Genomic DNA, 21,900 nt, shown 5'->3' with positions numbered 1-21,900 from the left:
AGATGATTGATTTCCTGTAATGAGACAGGCGATTGAGAACCACTAGCTTCAAGCAGTAATAACCTCATGTAACATGCTTTTGATTGACTGATATAGAAGGACTAGACCTCCTTTGGTTGTTTGATTATGCTTCCAATTTTCTTTGTGGGGGCTGTGCGTTGGTTAGGCACTGTACTGATTATGTTTGATCTTCATCAATCCAGTTTGAGTGTAGCATACTAATACACTGTAACATGATGAACTTATGAATATGTTGAACATTAGATTAAACATAAAAGTCAGGGGTAGGTGGGAATCAATGTTTTCTAAACATATAAACTTTAAAAAGCTCACTAAGTCGTATATCTTTTTGAGGTATCTTTTTGTTGGTCTTAGGACTCTGAGCACTTTATCTCTGCTGACCAGTGCTAAAGTGTATGTGCTTCTCCTCTAAACGTGGTAACATTGGTGTAAACACAATTGGCATATTTAGTTTACTTGTAAGTCCCTTGTAAAGTGGGATACCATATACCCAAGGCCTGTAACCTAAATGAAGCTAGTGGACTTGCATCACTGATTGTGCCACCCACACACAAGTAGCATTTCTTAAGCCTGTTACAGGCCTGTCATTGCAGGGCCTCTGTGTGCAGTTTACTGCCACTTTGATATGACATTTATAACAACTTGCCAAGCCTTCAACTCCCCTTTTATTAGGCATACGTTACCCCTTAGGTAGGCCATAGGTAGCCCTAAGTGCAGGGTGCTGTGTAAGTAAAAGGTAGGACATTTCCTTTTAGGTTTTACATGTCCTGCTAGTGACAACAGCTAAAATGAGTTTTTCACGACTGTAATGCCCACTACTTTCATAGACTAGCATTGGGAATTCCTTAATACACATTTTAGCTGTAATTCCTGATCAGAAAGGAGTAGCTGCAGCCTGTTTTATATCTTTGGAATAGTAATGATAAATCCTCTTTAAAGGTAAAGTTGGATTAAACATTACAATTTTAGAAATGTCACTTTGAGAAAGTGCAAAAACAAAAATTGATGGACAGATTGCAGAACAATGTAATACATTCACCCCAGTACAAAGATCTGGGCCTAAATCCATAGTTTTTTTGCTCACCATGCTATTCCTGTTTGGACCCAGCCATATGCAAATCAGTCTTGACCCTGTGCCCAATGGGAACAGTCCAGCCCGAACTGCCAGGCCAAGTCCTCCCTGGACTGGAAACAAGCATCCGAGGACCGGTTTCAGGCTTTCAACCCTCATCAGCCAGGATAGCTTGACTCCAGTGGCATGGAGAGCATGGGACCCACGTCTGGGCACACCCGTTCCACTCGGGGTGACAAATGCAAAAACAATTGATGGACAGAATGCAGAACAATGTCATGCATTCACCCCAGTACAAAGATCTGGGCCTAAATCCATTGTTTTTTTGCTCTTCATGCAATTCCATTTTGGACCCAGCCATATGCAAATCAGTCTTGACCCTGCGCCCAATGGGAGCAGTCCAGCCCATACTGCCAGGCCAAGTCCTCCCTGGACTGGAAACAAGCATCCTAGGACCGGTTTCGGGCTTTCAGCCCTCATGAGCCAGGATAGTTTGACTCCAGTAGCATGGAGAGCTCGGGACCCACATCTGTGCATACCCGTCCCACTCTGTGTGACAAATGCAAAAAACAATAATTGATGGACAGAATGCAGAACAATGTCATACATTCACCTCAGGTCAAAGATCTTGGCCTAAATCCATCTTTTTTTGCTCACCATGCCATTCCAGTTTGGACCCAGCCATGTGCAAATCAGTCTTGACCCTCCGCCCAATGGGAACAGTCCAGCCAGAACTGCCAGGCCAAGTCCTCCCTGGACTGGAAACAAGCATCCTAGGACTGGCTTCAGGCTTTCAGCCCTCATCAGCCAGGATAGCTTGACTCCAGTGGCATGGAGAGCACGGGACCCACGTCTGGGCATACCCATCCCACTCGGGGTGACACCTGCAAAAACAACAATTGATGGACAGAATGCAGAACAATGTCATACATTCACCCCAGTACAAAGAGTGGCATTTCCTTGCTATTACTGCTCATTGTGCGTAAACAGTGTTTAGTTTGCAAGCGGAACAACGCATGCCATAACAACGTGGTCATTACAACGAGCGTGTTGTTATTTCGCATACCGTTACACTGCAAGTCGGAAAAACGACTTGCGTTAAGGGGGAAGAAGGTGTTGGATTTACAATTCAACACCTTCCCTATGTCCGCACAGACTGGAGTTGGAATAGTAAATTATACTATTCCAACATCCAGCGCCCCCTACAGCAAGTCATTGGTCTGACTTCCGTTTTAAAGGTATGCGAAATAACAACACAGTCGTTGTAACAACTGCATTGTTATGGCATGCATTGTAAACGCATGCGGAAAAAAGGTATATATTCATCTGTGTGCCTTACAGCCTTTGTCCAATACACATCTGGGGTGGGTGACAGCTACACTTTGTGCATTTCCTCTAGACAGCCAGACACAAGGAGGGTGGGTGAGACAGAGAATTCATCTGGATTCATCTGCATTCTGATAGCTCTTCCTGGGCAGGAAGAGCGAGGGGGAGCTGACACTTGCACCTGTATAGGCAGTTTCCTGTTTCCCACACAAAGGGCTGATTATCCCTTACTGATAGTCTGTAGCCAGGGCTGGTAAGCAAAGACCCTTCTTTGAAATCACACCCACTTCGAAGGCACAACTAGGTAGAAGTACTGGGGCACTGACCAAACCAAGACGGTACACCTTTGGACCTGTGAAGAGCTCTGCCAGGGGTAAAGACTGCTGTGCTACAAAGATTGCCAATCTGCTTGACTGCTGCCTGGGAAGAACTGCTTTTCTGCTTTCTGTGCTGCCTTGCTGAGGACAAGGACTAGACCTATCTCACTTGAACCCAGAGGGACTCCATGGGCTTAGTGGCTTGCTCTCTGTTTTGAAGTCTCAGGATCATTAAAGACCCTGCAGCAGCACTTGGACTCTGCCATCTGTGAGCCCTAACCTCCCAAGTGGTGCCAATCCATTCCTTGGGCCTTCAAAGGTGACTTCTGCTGTACAGAACCATCAAAATTGACACAGTGATGGGGTGATCAGAATCAGCACATTACCATTCGACGCCAATGTGGGAACAGATTGACGGCATCACTTTGATGGACTGCATGGCGCAACGAAGACAGGCAGGAAGGCTCAACAGCGACGCAGTGACGCATTGCAAAGGTGTTTGTCGACAAAGCCTTCATCACCTGCGCAGATCGGAACTGATGCATTGAGTCTTCGATGACAAAGCTTGCTCATCCTAAGCACTGTTTCAGCAGGACCTGCATGAGTCTGTAGCTGGCCTGTCCTCCATCGCGGTCGGCCTGAACCTTGGATTTAGAATGGTCCAGCGTGACCTGAAGTAACCCCTAAGTGCTATTTGCTTTTAAGTATTACTTTTTGATTTATTCTTTAAAAATTCATAACTCTGGTTCTACTTATTGGATTTTTTGTTGTGTTGGTCTTGTTTTACTAAACAAAATATAATCTATTGTGTTAACCCTCTGTGGAGTATATTTGTGGTGTTTTCATTGTGTTTATGTGTGTGTGCTGCACAAATACTTCACACATTACCTCTTTAGATAAGCCTAACTGCTTTGTGTCAAACTACCAGAGGGTGAGAGAGGGTGTATTTTATTGTGTATCTAGCTTACCCTAACTAGAGTGGTGGCTCCTGTGTGTACAGGGTGCATACGCTGACAACTAGAAAACCGAGTTCCAACAGGTTCTCAATGAATTCTTGACATTTATTGACTTTCACTAATGAAGAATTGAAAATAAAATAAAATAAAAGTTGTGAAGCTCTCCCTGCCCCTTATTGGCATGTGTTTACAAGCAAATATGCACTTTTTGCTAAAATGGAAAACCAAACTTGCCACTAAATCAAGTTTATTTGCGAAGCTGAGGACCTGAACTTGAACTCACACCCTCAACTTAGCCAAGGACCCCCTTGCACATGAATAATATGAAGACAAAGAATGTGCTGAGCCATCACTTTGTGTTTACATGTACAGGGCAGATAAAAAAGCTTTGGCATGAATGAGGCATAGCGCCAGTAGCAGTTTCTGCTCGAGGAATACCCCCTGTATTGATACTTCCCTCCTCTGATGAATGGCGGAGGAGGCGGAGACCTGGGCAGCAAAGGTTTCAACCATGACAGCTTCCACCTGTCATTGCTGCAAAACTGTTCCTGCTGCTTCAAGGTCTCTGAGGGGCTGAACAAGGACTGCATGCCACATCAGTGTAGGCATGTGCGAATTGTCTGTGTCTCGAGATAGACAGGGATGGTCAAGTTATGGTTTGTGGTGAGCCATGAGCTACTCATCCTGGCCTAATTATAACAATACTAGACATACTGGGGAATTATTGATAACATTTATAACATTTTGGCTCTTCCTGGCTTTTTCTGCAATTTTTGGTGTTATTCTTCCTGTATCTGGTATGATAGTCACCCACCCTTGACGTTTTGATGAGATTCTTGAAATTCCTTTGCTATTCCTGACTATCGGACTCACAACACTTATACCACATGCTCTACCTGAAAGAAGTTTCTTGGCGCAGGTCTTACAGTTACCTTAAGATAAGACTTTACAGACATATGAGAAACAATGCTAGCAGTGAGAAAAGATGTACCATTATAGTTCCTAATTTCTCTTTTTTTTAGAGTTTTATATAGCGCGAACTAGACCGGGACATCGGGTATCAGAGCGCTTTACATGAGCACCAGTTTTGTTAAAGATGGACACTTTAATTTTTTTTGTTAGGCACGGGGAGATAAAGGGCCATATGTAGGTAAAACATATTTTGAGATTCTCAAATTGTGATTTTTAGGGAATCGGAATTAGAGAATCTCAAAACGCAATGTAGGTAGGATAAGCAAAATATTTTGCGAATCCCACATATTCCTTATCTGAGAATCGCAAATTGAGATTCGCAAATAAGGAATACTTTGCCATTCATTCCTATGGGATAGAAGGCCCATAGGAATGAATGGGAAGACATTCTCAATTTGCGATTCTCAATTAGAGAATCGCAAATTGAGAATGCAATTTAAAGGTTGCAAGGGTGTCAATAGGACACCCTTTTGCACCCCTGAAATAAACATGTGTGCACATGTGGCGCACATACATGCACTAAGGGCATGTATGTGCGCCACATGGCACTTTGAAAAATACAAAAAAAAGTGCATTTTTCAAAGAAATCGCAAATTACCACCAACCTGAAGTTGGTGGTAATTTTCAATTCCTTAAGCCAAAATCGCACAACTTGGGTGCTTCCTACATTGCATTTAAGGAATCTCAATTTGGGATTCCTTAAATGCATTTGCAAAATAAGGAATCGCAAATTTTGTGAATCCTTATTTTGCGTGTGGGTTTTTGTGTGCTACATAGCACACTGCCCAAATTGTGATCGCAAATGATGAAATTCTACGAATTTCTGCATTTGCGATCGCAATTTGGCTTCCTACATATGGCCCATAGTGATTTGCCCAGAATCACAGGATGTTGAGTGTCGTTGCCAAGACCCAAACCAGATTCCCCAGCTTTGAGGTCGACCGCTCTAGCCGTAAGACTACATCCTCATTATTAACTATTCCGCATTTTCAAGTGTTGCTGAGGTATGGTCAGGCAAGATTTTGCTTCAAAGGTATATTTAATACTTTTCAGTGCCTATGAAAGCCCTATAAAGAGGCTGATTTTCAGAGCCTATGAAGAGGCTGACTCTTGGTGTAGATGAAGTTCCCCTCATCCAACACCTTTACTAAATGGGCATTATAAAGTTTCTTGTAACCTGAAATGTGGTCTACTCAGAATTCAGTACTTCTTCAGTAGATCCCACCAGGTAGGTCACTCCCCCTCCTCACAGCATCGCCTATGTCTCCCTGTCCCAGCTGCCGCTGCTGAGGAAGTTCGAGGCCCTCCACCACCCGCAGGCTGCCACCTGCTCCTTATCCCTGGTGGCCAGTGGTAGGCCGTAGGTAGGTTTGTTCATCCTCCGCTTTATTGCTTTTATTGTATTGCCTGTATTTTCATTGTTGTGTCTGTGACTGCTGTTGTCTGTCTTCCCCCGCTGCCTGTACGTGGTCCATGCCCCTTTTTCTTCCCTCTGTTCCCCTCGCTGTCCCTGTGCTCTCTCTGCCCGGTCTTTCCTCCTGTACCCCTCGCTGCCCCCGTGTCTCTGCCCGGTTTTACCTTCTGTTTCCCTCGCTGCCCCCATGCCTCTCTGCCCATTCTGCCCTCTGTTCCACTCGTTTTTCCCTCGTTTTTTGTGCCTTTCTGCCCTCTGTTCCAATTGTTTTTTCCTTCGTTTTTTGTGCCCTTCTGCCTTCTGTACCACTCGTCTTTTTGTGCCCTTCTGCCCTCTGTGGCACTTGTTTTTCCCTCTTTTTCTGTGCCTTTCTGCCCTCTGTTCCACAAATTTTCCCCTCGTTTTTTTGTGCCTTTCTGCCCTCTGTTCCCCTCGTTTTCCCCTTGTTTTTTGTGCCTTTCTGCCCTCTGTTCCACTCGTTTTTCCCTTGTTTTTTTGTGCCTTTCTGCCCTCTGTGCCACTCGTTTTTCCCATTTTTTTGTGCCCTTCTGCCCTCTGTTCCACTCATTTTTTGTGGCCTTCTGCCCTCCGTGCCACTTGTTTCCTCCTAATTTTTTGTGCCTTTCTGCCCTCTGTTCCACTCGTTTTTCCCTAATTTTTTGTGCCTTTATGCCCTCTGTTCCACTAATTTTTCCCTTGTTTTTTATGGCAATCTGCCCTCTGTTACACTCGTTTTCCCCTAATTTTTTGTGCCCTTCTGCCCTCCGTTCCACTCGTTTTTTGTGCCTTTCTGCCCTCTGTGCCACTCGTTTTTCCCTCGTTTCTGTGCCCCTTTTGCCTTCTGTTCCACTTGTTTTTTTGTGCCCTTTTGCCTTCTGTGCCACTTGTTTTACCCTCGATTTTTGTGCCCCTTTTCCTTCTGGTACCTTCGTTGTCCCTCACCGCCCTCTCCGCTGTGGCTCCTGCGGCCCCACCCCCCTGACTGCCCACTGCCCATTCGCTGCCCCCACCCCCTCCCTCCCACCTCCCCATATATTCCAGCCGCTGCGCGGCCGCGCCGCGGCCGTGCAGAAGGTGCGCCTAAGGCAAGCCGGTCTGCGCCCTTCCGTGCCTGGACCGCGCCCAGCACCAGAACCCCTGGCCCCGCACCCGCCACGATGACCGCCGCCACTACGACGCCAACACTCTGCACGCTCTCAACTCCCGAAGGAGCCACACCTGCTTCAAGGCCGCCCTGAAACGCACACACACACCCTTCACCTGCCAAAACTGCAGCTACACCAGCCTCAGAGCTGACGAACCACCCGCCAAGAAAGACCCCCAAACACGTCCGATGCATACTACTGAACACCCGCTCCACACGCAAGCATGCCATCGAGCTCTGGGACCTGCTCAACACAACATCCCCGGACGTCGTCTTCCTGACAGAGACCTGGTTTAACGACTCCTCCGCACCCGACATCGCCATAGCCATCCCAGACGGCTACAAGATCACCCGCAGAGACCGCACCAACGAAGTCAGAGGAGGAATCGCCATCAGGGTCTCGATTAGCACCGACGACGTGCTCAGCACCGTCAAACACATGTATTTCCAGATCCACACAGACCCTAATTCCACCCTCAGAGGCACCTGCGTCTACCGCCCCCACACCCCGCCCCCAGTTCAGCGACTCCATCGCCGACTTGATCAGCACGCACGCCCTGACCTCCACAGACAACATCCTCCTCGCAGACCTGAACTTTCACCTTGAGAACAACAACAACAACTCCACAACCCTGATCGATAACCTCGTCAACCTCGGACTGAAGCAACTCGTCACAACGCCCATCCACTCCACCCGCCACACGCTCGACCCAGTCTTCTCCTCAAGCCTGTACGTCTCCATCAGCCACACCACCAAACTGCTCTGGACCGACCACCGCTGCATCCACTTTGCCTTCCAGAAGCCCACCACACACAATCGCACCCAACAGATCTTCCGCTGCTGCTGTCATGTTCAGTTCCTCACTTACTCCTATCACGTTTGCCTGTGCACGTAAGACTGCCTTGCGGGACACGTATTTTCCTTACTTCTGGCTCTGCCGGTTTGCAGTCTAGTTGTTGGACCGGAACCTCAGCAACGTCATCAGCGCTTCCGGGGACTCCGCTTATCAGAGGCGGTCTCCCCTGGCTGAGTGCTTCAAGTTCGTTTGTGCCATGGTCGGAATTGGATTTGCCAGGAGGTAACTGCATGTTGTTGTTTCCCCTCGCGCTGGAGCGCTATCAGTAGTTTGCTGCTTCCTTCGCGCTGGCGTGCTGCCAGTACGTCATTGCTAACCTCGCACTGGAGTGCTGCTTCCACACTGTTGACTCTCTCGCGCTGGAGTGCTATTTGCATGCCATGGTTTTCCGCTTGCGCTGGAGCGCCTATATCTAGTTTGTTTACCCCTGCGCTGGATCGCTTATATCTAGTTTGTTTACCCCCGCGCTGGAGCGCTTGATTGCTTTGCAGATTGCGCAGGAACGCTACCAGGCGCTTGTATATGAGAAGTAGCACAGCTAGAGTAGGCACTATCGAGGTACTTCATAGTTGGTACTATAAGGTGTGTTACCGTGACTGTGTTGCTTGTGTTACTACGCTGGTCCTTCACTTGCCTCTCAGCGCTGGAGCAACTGCTTGAAACCTGTGACTTTTCTGTAGCCGGGTTGCTTTTCCTTCTAAGTTCTTACTTGCCTTGTACAAGGATCTATTGTACATTTATAGCACAGGTGCACTTCTTGACATTCCTTTCGGCGCAGGAGCGCTAACGTCTTGGCAAGCGTAGTTCAGTTTCCTCTCCTCCTGATGTCCACGTGCTGATACCCACCTAGAAGGTAATCGTGAATCCCGCATGTGTATCTGTGTATGTGTGTTTGTGTATCTGTGTATGTGTGGTAGCTTGTGGTTCACCTGTAGTTATAGTTTTTTCTTGTCTCCCTGTCCAGCTGGTGCCACAACCTATCAGAACAGAGGGATTTTCACCACTGCCCCATGACATCAGCTTGATCCTTTTAGCTACCATCCTCACTCCCCATCTTCATCCTGCTGATTGTCATACCTCTGGTAGGGTAAAGTGGGAGTAGATGCGATAGCTCTTGTCATCTCTGCGAGATCTCTCCGCAAGAAACGTGTAACATTACGGGGAACCGGACATACTGGAGCAAAATCACCGAAGACCAACTAAACGCAAACCTTGCTCTCAGCCCACCCACCGAACCCTCCAACACCGATGACGCTGCCCACAGCCTCAGACGCTGGATCGAGGACTGGACCAACACCCTCGCCCCGCTGAATAAAGCCCCCCCACAGAGACACCAGCAAGAAGGCCAGCTGGTTCACCCCAGAACTCCCAGCCTCCAAGCAAGCCTGCCGGAAACTAGAGAAGAAATGGCACAGTGAACAAACTCTGGACAGCCACGCAGCAGACCAGGACGCCATCCGCAACCACCACCACCTAATCAGGACAGCCAAGAGGACCTCCTTCAAACACCGCCTCGACAACAACGCACACAATATCAAGGAGCTCTTCAACATCGTTAAGGAACTCTCCAACCCCAGGTCCAACACCAACGACATCCCGCCGTCGCAAGCCCTGTGCGACTCCCTCGCCACATTCTTCCACCGCAAGATAGCAGACATCCACGACTGCTTCAACACCCAGACAGCCCCAACAGACAGCAACACAACAGACCGCCGTACACCATCAACCACGACCCCCTGCTAGCCTGGGCCTGTGTGAGCATCGATGACACCATCAAGACCATGCACTCAATCCACTCCGGTTCTACGTCTGACCCATTCTCGCACCACGTTTTCAACAGAGCAAGCAGTACCATCGCACCCCACCTGCGCAACATCATCAATCTCTCCCTCGAGACCGCGATCAACGCCCTAGGCAGACCCAAGAAACCTCAAGAACTTCCGGCCCATCTCTCTGCTCCCCTTCCCGGCCAAGGTCATCGAGAAAACTGTCAACAGACAGCTAACCCGATACCTCGAAGAAAACAGAATCCTGGACACTTCCCAGTCAGGGTTCTGCAGAAACCACAGCACCGAGACTGCCCTCATGGCCGCCACTGATGACATCAGGACCCTGCTGGACAACGGCGAAACCGCAGCAATCATCCTCCTAGACCTCTCTGCCGCCTTCGACACCGTCTGCCACCGCACACTACGCGCATGGCTCCATGCCGCAGGGATCAAAGACAAGGCTCTGGATTGGACCTCCTCCTTCCTCTCCGGCAGATTCCAGAGCGTCCGCCTCCCCATCCCATTCCAAAGCCTCCAAGATCATCTGCGATGTACCCCAGGGTTTCTCCCCCAGCCCGACGCTGTTCAACATTTACATGGCCCTGCTCGCACACGTAGCTTGACAGCACGACCTCAACATAATCTCCTATGCCGACGACACTCAGCTGATCCTCTCCCTCACCAAGGACCCCATCACAGCCAAAGCCAACCTCCATGAAGGAATGAAGGCCGTCGCCGACTGGATGAAGACCAGCCGTCTGAAGCTGTACTCGGACAAGACGGAGGTCCTCATCCTCAGCTCCAACCCTTCAGCTTGGGACGACTCCTGGTGGCCGACGGCACTGGGGCAGCCCCGACACCCACCGACCAGGCACGTAACCTGAGAATCATCCTCGACTCAATGCTCTCAGTGATCAAGCAAGTCAACACCGTCTCCTCCTCCTGCTTCAACACCCTCCACATGCTCCGCAAGATCTACAGACGGATCCCGACATATACAAGAAAGACAGTCACCCAGGCCCTCATCAGCAGCAGACTCGACTACGCAGGAGCCCCGACCAAGCTCATCAAATGACTACAACGCATCCAAAACAGCTTGGCACGACTCATCCTCAACGTACCACGCCATGGCCACATCACCCCCCCACCTGAGAAACCTGCACTGGCTCTCCGTCAACAAGAGGATATCCTTCAAGCTCCTCACCCATGCACACAAGGCACTCCACAAGACTGGCCCAGCCTACCTCAACAGACGGCTCTCCTTCTACATCCCCAACCGCCAGCTGAACTCCGCCGACCTCTCACTCGCCACCGTTCCGCGCATCTGAAGAACAACCACCGGTGGGAGATCCTTCTCCCACCTCGCCGCCAAGACATGGAACACCCTCTTACTGAGCCTACCACAGACCCAAGACCTGCTGACCTTCAGGAGGATACTCAAGACCTGGCTGTGCGATCAGTATCGCCCCCCCCCCCAGCGCCTTGAGACCCTTGCGGGTATGTAGTGCGCTTTACAAATGATTGATTGATTGATAGATGCAGCATCTCACTGGCTACTCAAGCTGGGGAGGGACAGGTAATGGCACAGTGCCTGCCCCACATGAATCCACCATGGGCGTAATGTAATGTTCCCAATGCCTTTCGCATGGGGCCAAAACTGGTGCTTCGTATTAGTTTGCGTTGCTGCACATAGGCTTGCAAATCCCAGGCCATATTCCGACCATGGCACATGAAGACCATTAATTTTGTGAGGAAAATAGCCCATAAAAATTTGCAATACAATGTGCTCAGATGGTGGCCACCTTAGATGCGGTGATTTCCTTTTTAATGTGATGACATTTGTGAGCAACACAGTCAATGAGCAGTGTTGCTTTTTATGGTCTGGCCTGACAGCGCAGCTGTCACCAGACAATTATGTGAGCATCACTAGAAAGAGGCTTCGGCTCTGCACTTATGTTTAGAGCCAGTAGTACATAGTTTGATTGGGCAGAGGTTGTGTCCTTCCACAAAAAAGTGCTTGCTCTCCACACAGCTGTGATCATTTTTATTAATTTACCTATCTGCCCAAGCTTGAATGTTCAAGGGCACAGACATGCCATTCTAATGTTATTACATTGTCTTGGATAACTCTATAATTAATGGTGTTTTTCTCTGGCTGCAGCACAGATTATAGGTGGGCACTCATGGATGCTTAAGTCCGGTTTGACAGTGCAACCGTCACTCACCTTTTATTTATTTATTTAATTTATTTATGCATTTTGTAAAGCGCACAAATACTCATGGGTGTCTCGGTGATGAGGACTGACGATAAGATAGGTAGATACGATGGGTTATTGATTAAAGAGCCATGTCTTTATCTGCTTCCTAAAGGTGAGCAGGGTGGTACTTGTCTTGATGTGGGTGGGAAGCATATTCCAGAGTTTAGTGGTGGCGCAAAGAAAAGATCTGTCACCCCAGGATGATTTTTTTGTGCGGGGGACAATAAGAAGATTGGCAGAGGAGGAGCGTAGTTGTCTGGGCGGATTGTAGGGGCAAAGGGATTGTTTGAGAAAGTCAGGACCTATGGAGTGAATGCTAAAAATGTTAAAAATGCACTTATGCATTTGCATAAACAAAGCGGCATGCACCGCACAGTGCCTGCTGCTTTGTTTATGAAAATGCAGGGCGGTACCACACGTACCCCCGTGTGCACCCCCACCTCTACTTCACTCTGGGGGCCCTCAGGGGGCGCCCACAGTGAAGACTGCATGCCTTTCCGTGGCGGCGAAAGGCATCTAAAAAAGCCCATGCTTATATGGCTGGCGGCCATCATATTAGACCTTTTCCGCCCGGTCGCAAGGCGACCGGGGCGGAAAAGCTGCGGACAGTCTTTCCGTCCGCCGCGGTCCCCCCGCCATACTAATATGGTGGGGGGTCATTTAGGTGAGGATGGCGTGTGGATTGCCCCCGCGAGGCCAGCCAGCCGGGCGGGGGCAATCCGCCCGCCATCATAATGGGCCCCTTAGTGTCTAACTTTTGTCACTGGTGAGGGGGGAAGTTCCTAAGTCTGCTTATAGCAAAAATGATGGGACCCCCTCAAGACTCAATCAGGCCAGGGAAGAGAGGGGAATAAAATATCACAAAAAAACAATTTTCCCTCTATGGCCTCACAAATCTAGTGTACATATATCTCTAATTAATAGCAAGAAAATGGTGACAAAGACACAACAGTACATTTCATTTTCTCTGAGTTTTTCATAACTTATTTATGTAGAGATTTCTTTTCTTATTTTTTTCACATATAGAAAATTACTATTATTTAGAAAGGAGTTTAGAAAAAGAATTTAGAATATATTCAATACATAATTATACACAAGAAAAAGCTTTTTATACAAAAACACCTACATTAATACGCCCCTGGTAATGAACAATCTATCACACCATTCTTACACATTCACACCCTAACTCACATACATCACCATACTATCTGAAATAAAGAGACTGGATCTTCAGTGGCAGAAACTCTCTGCCAATATGTAGGTCTCAAAGCTGAATATGAGAGCCCGCACTTGGTCGACGCGCGTTTCGGCGGTTCAAGGCCACCTTCTTCAGGACCTCTGCCATATAAAACAACCCACATATCCAGGGGACCTATAATGTATATAATAAAAATTGTCACCAAAAACACAAAGGTAGCACCTTAACATTACATTGTTGAAGCCAACACATTATATCCTAGCGTGAACAACCAATATGTGAACTCAAGAGGAAAAGAAAAGAAAACACATACATATAAATATAAAGCATGACAATCATTTAAAGAAGCGGCAAAAATAAATAAAGAGAAATATGATGTTATCATTACAACTCTCCTCAACATCTCTCCTGTTTGATATGACTAGTTAGTTCAAGAGATGGATCTAGCAAGTAAATCTATTCTATGTTATAAAAGAAAAATGTATACAAACGTAAATGGGGTATATATATATATATATTCAGGAAAAGATCCTGTGATTAAATCCTGTACTTATTTTAAATTTCCTGAATTATGCATCTTGCAATATAACATTCTGTGGATAGAGATATCAAATAGTAAGCTATGGTCTATGTATTGCTTATTTTTTCATAATTAATTACCCAACTTCCAAATTTCTCTTACCACTAAGGAAGATGCTGAAACATCGAGTTGGGACTCTTCACCAAGTAGAGTTATTATATTCTCTTCAACTAAAAATAAATTACATTCGTGACACTGGCGATATTATCAATAAAATAGAGGGGATCCCATTTAATCCGGCGATGGACATCCTAGTAACGCTCGACATTGTCGGGCGTTGCTTGCGGTGTCAGCTCTCCTGCAGAGGTTCCCAGACAATCGACCAGATATTTTCATTCTGCAGTGTCTTGAGGTGGTTTTGACGAATAACTTTTTTGAATATGATGGCTCATCATACAAACAAATTAAGGGCACATCAATGGGGGCATCTTGTGCCCCGAGTGTGGCCAATGCCTTTATGGGAGAATGGGAATTACGTAATATTCACAATGAGATGCCTCCGTTTTTCGAAAATGTATCTATATGGAAACGTTTTATAGACAATTTTTTTTTATTTGGAGCGGCTCTGTGGAGATGCTGCAAGCGTTTGTCCTTTGGCTCAATGCCAGTGACACAAACTTGAAGTTCACAGTTAACTATAGTCAATCTCAGGTTGACTTTTTGGACATCAAGATTGATGGTACTGGAGGACAATTGAAGGTAAGTTTGTTCAGGAAAATCACGGCCAAAAACACAATCCTACAATTTAGTAGTTATCATCCGAACTGCCAAAGGGAATCTATTCCATTTGGTGAGTTTTTACGTATTCGCCGTAACTGCACAGATATGGCTGCCTTCCATGAACATGGAGATGCATTGAAAGTAAGGCTACTGGAGAGAGGTTACCCGCACAGGCTTGTGCGACATTCCTACAAAAGAGCAAAGTATTATAACAGGGAAGCGCTACTACAGGGATCCAAACGTGTGAATCAGAATCGTATAACATGTGTTATCAACCACTCGACCCTTAACTTTAAAATTAGGAACGTTATAAACAAAAACGGCAAGATCTTAATTCTGATGAAAATGCCCCCACGTTACCATTACCCTTGTTAGCCTACAGACGTAACAAGAATCTCAAAGATATGTTGGTTCACACACGTCAGGGTAAGAGACCGTTCCTTGACGGCCAACTATCTATTACAGGCTTACCGGTTATATTGGGCAATCACAGGTGTGGTTCCTGCCACGCATGTGATTCAGCTATTACATCAGACACTATTACTTACAATGAAACAGAGATCAAACTACGTTGCCTAACTAATTGTCGTAGCAGTAATGTTATATACATTCTGTTCTGCTCCTGTGGACTAGCTTATGTAGGAGAAACGGGGCGTGAATTTCGACTCCGGTTCAGTGAACACAAGTCTGCCATTAGAACCAAGAAATTGATGGCACCCTTGGTACAACACTGCCTGAATATGAACCATAGCGAACGAGAACTTAAGTGGTCTATTCTTGAGAAAGTACAGGTTAAAGCAGGCCAACCAGTTGAAATCACACGTAAAAAACGTGAAACCTTCTGGATTTATCATCTTGATTGTATCAAATGTGGCCTGAATGAAGAGATAAACTGGTATGTCTCGAAATAATACACTTCTGAATTATTATCCAGAGATGAACTGTTACCTTACTGCGTGATGACTTACTGTACACATAACCACACCGGTTTATTTATTGTCTCCCACCCATGTCCCCCCACCTTTCAATAAATATATAATTTCTTTTTGGGAACCTGTGACCGAATTACCAATTAAACAAATGTATTCGGAGAATCTTACAAATATATCATGGGATAGAATGTGCTCTCTGTCTTTAGAGTCTTTTCGCGCTATTTATTATTAGTTCATTTCTATGTATACGTTGTATATATTATTTGGAGATATCCCTCTCTATGAGATGTTGGAACCTCCAATAATTTCCTCTTGTTTTTTCTTCTGAGATGTTACGTGATGTAATTGCCACACACTGTCATTTAAATTACGTTACTAATATCCCTCACTACTCGCGGCGGAGTTATAGTCCGTTTTTTATCTTTATTTGTGGCGGGTTGCAATGCTAAATAGTCATGATGGATACTGTACCACCAAACCAGTCTTTGAACTACTCACGGCGGGACCATAGTCCATTTTCTATTTTTAGTTCCCAGGCACCTACACGATCTCTCTTCCGGAAACCCTTCCGACATCGTGATATTTTGTCCCTAATTTAAGGGTTTAAATACACGGTAAATCGCCGTGCGTTTCATCGCTTACCGGGTTGACAAGTAGAAGGACATGCCGGCACATACACGTCTTTGAATCAAGTAAGTTCGGGATATTAGCACCACTCGTTACATACTGGTCGAGTGGGTGGCGTAAATTATTTTAACTTTGAGCTTGTCTCACTCGCTCGTTGAGTATCATTACTTATACCTCAACCACTCTGTTTATCATGCTCAGTGGGCTAGGAACATATGCTCCCATATAAGAATTCTATCTATTATAGGTTTTGGCTAGTTAAAAGTGCAGCAGTTATTAGAATCTGAGTTAGTTGAAGGGTTATGTTCCATCCACAAACCGCATATTCGAAAGCTTGTGTTTGACTATTTTCGGTACGATTTTTTAACTGTCGGGTATTGCCACTATCACCTAAATGTCATCGGTAACCCCATAATAACATTTTCTTAGTGCTCATATGCAACAACATTGCGGTATATTGTAAATACAGGCAAGAGTTTTTGAGCTTAACCGTTCCTTATTTTCGATTATTAAGATGGGGTCATGTTTAGAAGACAGTTTTTCCACCTTTGCCCATGACTCACTTAATATACTTTAAAGCTAAGACCTTGATTTCTATTATGATAGGATGCTCGGATGCTCAGATATCGACGCTCAGATATTCTCACAAATAATTGGATAAAGAAGCCATATACAGAAGACATTACAACTATAGGAATACTAGCCAGCTTAAACAGGTGGGCATGAGCGATTGGATACAGCTAGATAGGAGACATAATGCTGTAATCACTACTACTCTTCATTCCTTCTTTAATTTATTTTTAGTTGAAGAGAATATAATAACTCTACTTGGTGAAGAGTCCCAACTCGATGTTTCAGCATCTTCCTTAGGGGTAAGAGAAATTTGGAAGTTGGGTAACTAATTTTGAAAAAATAAGCAATACATAGACCATAGCCTTACTATTTGATATCTCTATCTACAGAATGTTATATTGCAAGATGCATAATTGAGGAAATTTAAAATAAGTACAGGATTTAATCACAGGATCCTTTCCTGAATATATATATATATATACCCCATTTAAGTAAGTATACATTTTTCTTTTATAACATAGAATAGATTTAGTTGTTAGATCCATCTCTTGAACTAACTAGTCATATCAAACAGGAGAGATGTTGAGGAGAGTTGTTATGATAACATCATTTTTCTCTTTATTTATTTTTGCCGCTTCTTTAAATGATTGTCATGCTTTATATATATATATATATGTATGTGTTTTCTTTTCTTTTCCTCTTGAGTTCACATATTGGTTGGTCACGCTAGGATATAATGTGTTGGCTTCAACAGTGTAATGTTAAGGTGCTACCTTTGTGTTTTTGGTGACAATTTTTATTATATACATTATAGGTCCCCTGGATATTTGGGTTGTTTTATCTGGAAGAGGTCCTGAAGAAGGTGGCCTTGAGCCGCCGAAACGCGCGTCGACCAAGTGCGGGGTCTCATATTCAGCTTTGAGACCTACATATTGGCAGAGAGTTTCTGCCACTGAAGATCCAGTCTCTTTATTTCAGATAGTATGGTGATGTATGCAGTTAGGGTGTGAATGTGTAAGAATGGTGTGATAGATTGTTCATTACCAGGGGCGTATACATTTAGGTGTTTTTGTATAAAAAGCTTTTTCTTGTGTATAATTATGTATTGTATATATTCTAAATTCTTTTTCTAAACTCCTTTCTAAATAATAGTAATTTTCTATATGTGAAAAAAATAAGTTATGAAAAACTCAGAGAAAATAAAATAAACTTTACACTTTGTGAAGCAAATGAAATGAACTGTTTTGTCGTTGTCACCATTATCTTGCTATTAATTAGAGATATATGTACACTAGATTTGTGAGGCCATAGAGGGAAAATTGTTTTTTTGTCCTAAGTCTGCTGGCCACCAGAGGGAGGACCAGGAGGGTGTAAGATTGCCGAAGATCATTACTTCCATCTTACTAGAATTCAGTCTAAGAGATTTGTCCACCATCCAGGCACTTATGGCAAGCATTCCCATCTGGAAGATAGCTGCCACCCTAGTGCCATTGTTATGTATTGCCAGCACTAGTTGGGTATCGTCAGCGTAGAGGTTATACCCAGGTTGTAGTTTTTGATGACCCTCGCCAAGTCCGACACTAGATATTAAACGGTGTCGGGCTTAACGAGGATCCCTGAGGAACACCGCAAGGAAAAGTGAATGGGGGGATGTGAAATTACCCAGCTTGCTGATTGAGAGTGATTAGATAAGAATGATGCCAGAAGGACCCTGGCCATGTGAGAGACACCTAGTGCAGTGACATGGTCGATCAAGGTGGCATGGTCGACCGTGTCAAATGCTGCAGAGAGATCCAGCAGGACAAGAACCACCTCTCCTACCACATCCAGAATTGCTTTGATTTCATCGGACGCTTTAATGAGGGCAGTTACCGTGCCGTGTCACTCTCTGAATTCGAATTGGGTGTCATCCAGTAAATGGTGTTGCTCAATGAAGTGTGCCAGTTGGGTGTTCATAACTTTCTCTGCAATTTTTGCTGGTAAGGGCAGAGATGCAATGGGTTTGTAGCTGACTGTGTCTGCTGGGTCAAGGTTTGTCTTTTTAATAAGGGGTTTAATGACCCTCTTTTTCCAGATGGAGGGATATATACCAATTTTGAACATTGAGCTAATTATTTTGGCCAAATTGGATCCTATGATAGTAGGATTAAGATTAAGAGTGGCCGGAGGGCATGGATCTTCCGGAGATCCTGATTTTATAGCGGAGAGAATCTGAGTAATGAAGTCAGGGGAGACTTGATTGAATTCTTCAAAGGTTGGGGGGTGATGTGTGTAGGTGAGAGTGGAATCTGGAAGAGGAGGAGAGCCTAAGGAGATACAGGGTTCACTGGTGTCAGCTGGGGGAGTGGTCGCAGAGTTGTTTAATGTGAAATTATTGTAGATGGTGCTGACTTACTCCTGGAAGTATGTGGCTAATGAATTGCAGAGTGTCTGGGTAGCAGTGATAGGGGGAGTTGGTTGATCCTTGCCCAGCAAGCTTAGAGACAACTTGGAAGAGTTGCTTGGCAGAGTTTTTTGCAGATTCAATTTGATTGCAGTCGAAATTGCTTTTGGCTGCAATGAGGAGGCGTTTGTAATTACCCAGGGATTGTTTGTAAAGGGCTTTTTGGGTGGGATCGTAGTTCAAACGCCAGCGACGTTCTAGATGTCAACATTTTTGTTTTTCGCACCTGGGGGTCCCAGTGAACCAAGGTGCCGAGACAGTGAGTCGATTGATGGACCTGTGCTTGGTAGGTACTGCCTTGTTGACTGCGTTGTTAATCCAGCGTGTATAGAGATTAGCCGCTGACTCGGGGTCGTCTGGGGGAAGGTCAGGCTGAGCTATGAGTAAGGAAGATTGAAACTTGAGGTGGTTGATGTTACTCCAGGCTTTAATCTGTCTGGGGAGTGAGGGATTTAAGAGGGGGGGGATTAGTGTTGGGTTGAATGTGAAAAAGGATTGCGTGATGGTCAGTCCATGGTAGTGGTAGAACATTTCCTTGAACAAGGCGTTGGTGATTGGAGAAGAGTCTGTCTAATGTATGTCCAGCGGAATGAGTGGGGACGGTGACAATTTGAATGAGGCCTACCGCATCTAGTTCAGCTAGTAGGGCTGCAGTGTCATTGTCGTCATGTAGCTACAAGTGGAAATTAAAGTCTCCTAAGATGGAGAAGTTGCTTTCAGCTGCCACTAATTCTAGTAGACAGCCTAAGGATGAAAGGAATTCTTTGCGGGATCCTGGAGGACGGTATAGAAGAATATCTTTGAAAGGCGAGAGGTGAGGGGTTGTTATCGAGAAGCAACAGGCTTTACAAATGTTAGAGGGAACTAGTTCCGTCTTAATGTAATTGTTTTCCCGGTAGATGATAGCAAGGCCTCCACCTTTTTTATGCGGTCTGTCAAATCTGCCGACAGAGTAGCCTTCTGGTGTGGCTGTATAAAAATCGGGCCCAGAGGCCAGGTCGCCCCAGGTTTCGGTTATAAAGAGAAGGTCCAATTTATGATTTTCAATGAAATTCTGAATTTCATATTTGTGCTTTGGAAGGGAGCGAGTGTTTATCAAGGCCGAATAAATGTTTGCGTGTAAGAGGTGGTGCTAAGTGGAGGGTGGGGTGACTGGGGAATGTCTAAAGAAAAGAGGCAGTTGGGGCAGCACGGTATGGGACGATGGACATGTTTTTCCAAATTGAAACTCGGACAGTTCGGAGGATAGTTGCAGGATGAGCGTAAGATTTTTAGATGTTCAGGCATGTACACTAATAGTTTGTTGCGGTTATTTCTGCTGGATGGATAAGGAGGGGTGGCTCTGGACCCGGTCCAGGAACGGCCGGGCGTAGGTGGGCTTCACTTTGGCGCGCAGCCGGCATGCCCGGTTTGCACGTCCGCTGCGCGAAAGAAAAGGCATCGCTTTTTATAAGTTGGCCGTGGGCAGACCAACTAGCCTGCTGACCTGCGCGCCACTAACAGAGGAAGTAGTAGTCACTTCCGGGGCGCGGTAGGATTCCGGCTTCCCTCTACAACGAACTGAGTAAATCAGCGGTGGACCGTGGAAGGGATTGAATGAGGTGAGAGCAAGCGTGATTTGAAAAGCATATATTTTTAAAAACAGTCAACTGAGTGTCCAATTATTAAAATGCGCGGTGAACAAGATTTCAATGAAAAAGACTGCAGGAGCCCTTTGTCAGGCGTTCTAGGATGCAAGCGCTTTTAACTTTTATCTATATTATTCTGTTCTTTGCTCCACACAAATACATGCGCACTTTCATGATATTTACTTGTAATCCTTCACATTCCCATACAAAATCTGTTTAAAGACTGACCTATCGGCATTGACGCTACTTGTTTTTTATGTGACTCGATGTGCCTCTTTCATCACAGAGCAGGGAGCTTCTCTGATATTCATTTGTAGGGAACTACTCTGATATCCAATTGTAGGGAACTACTCTGATATCTAATCATAGGAGATTACTGTGATATTCAATTGTAGGAAACTCCACTGATATCAAATTGTAAGCATTCAAGGAACGACTAGACAACAACGCACATAACAGCAAGGAGCTCTTCAGCATCGTCAAAGAGCTCTCCAACCCCGGCGCCGGAAACAACGACATCACTCCCTCACAAGACCTCTGCTACTCACTCGCCACGTTCTTCCACAGCAAGATCGCAGACGTACACAACAGCTTCGGCGAACAGACCTCGCACCCCACCACGGATCCGACGCCCCCCCCCACCACCCTCTGCAACTGGACCCCGGTCAGCACTGAAGACACCACCCGCATGATGAACACCATCCACTCCGAATCACCAACCGACCCATGCCCCCACCACGTCTTCAACAAGGCCGACTCCGTCATCGCACCCCAACTCCGGGACATCATCAACTGCTCCTTCAACACCGCCACCTTCCTGGAGAGCTGGAAACACGCCGAACTCACCGCCCTTTTGAAGAAACCATCAGCAGACCCCACCGACCTCAAGAACTACCGCCCCATCTCGCTCCTCCCGTGTCCTGCCAAAGTCATCGAGAAGACCGTCAACAAACAGCTGGCCTCCTTCCTCGAGACGAACGGATCCCTCGACCACTCACAGTCCGGCTTCCGAGCCAATCACAGCACGGAGACCGCCCTCATCGCAGCCACCGACGACATCCGAACCCTGCTCGACAACGGGGAAACAGCGGCC

Source organism: Lissotriton helveticus, chromosome 6 (assembly GCF_964261635.1).
Source record: "Lissotriton helveticus chromosome 6, aLisHel1.1, whole genome shotgun sequence".
NCBI lineage: Eukaryota > Metazoa > Chordata > Amphibia > Caudata > Salamandridae > Lissotriton > Lissotriton helveticus.
This window is presented reverse-complemented; position numbering follows the sequence as displayed.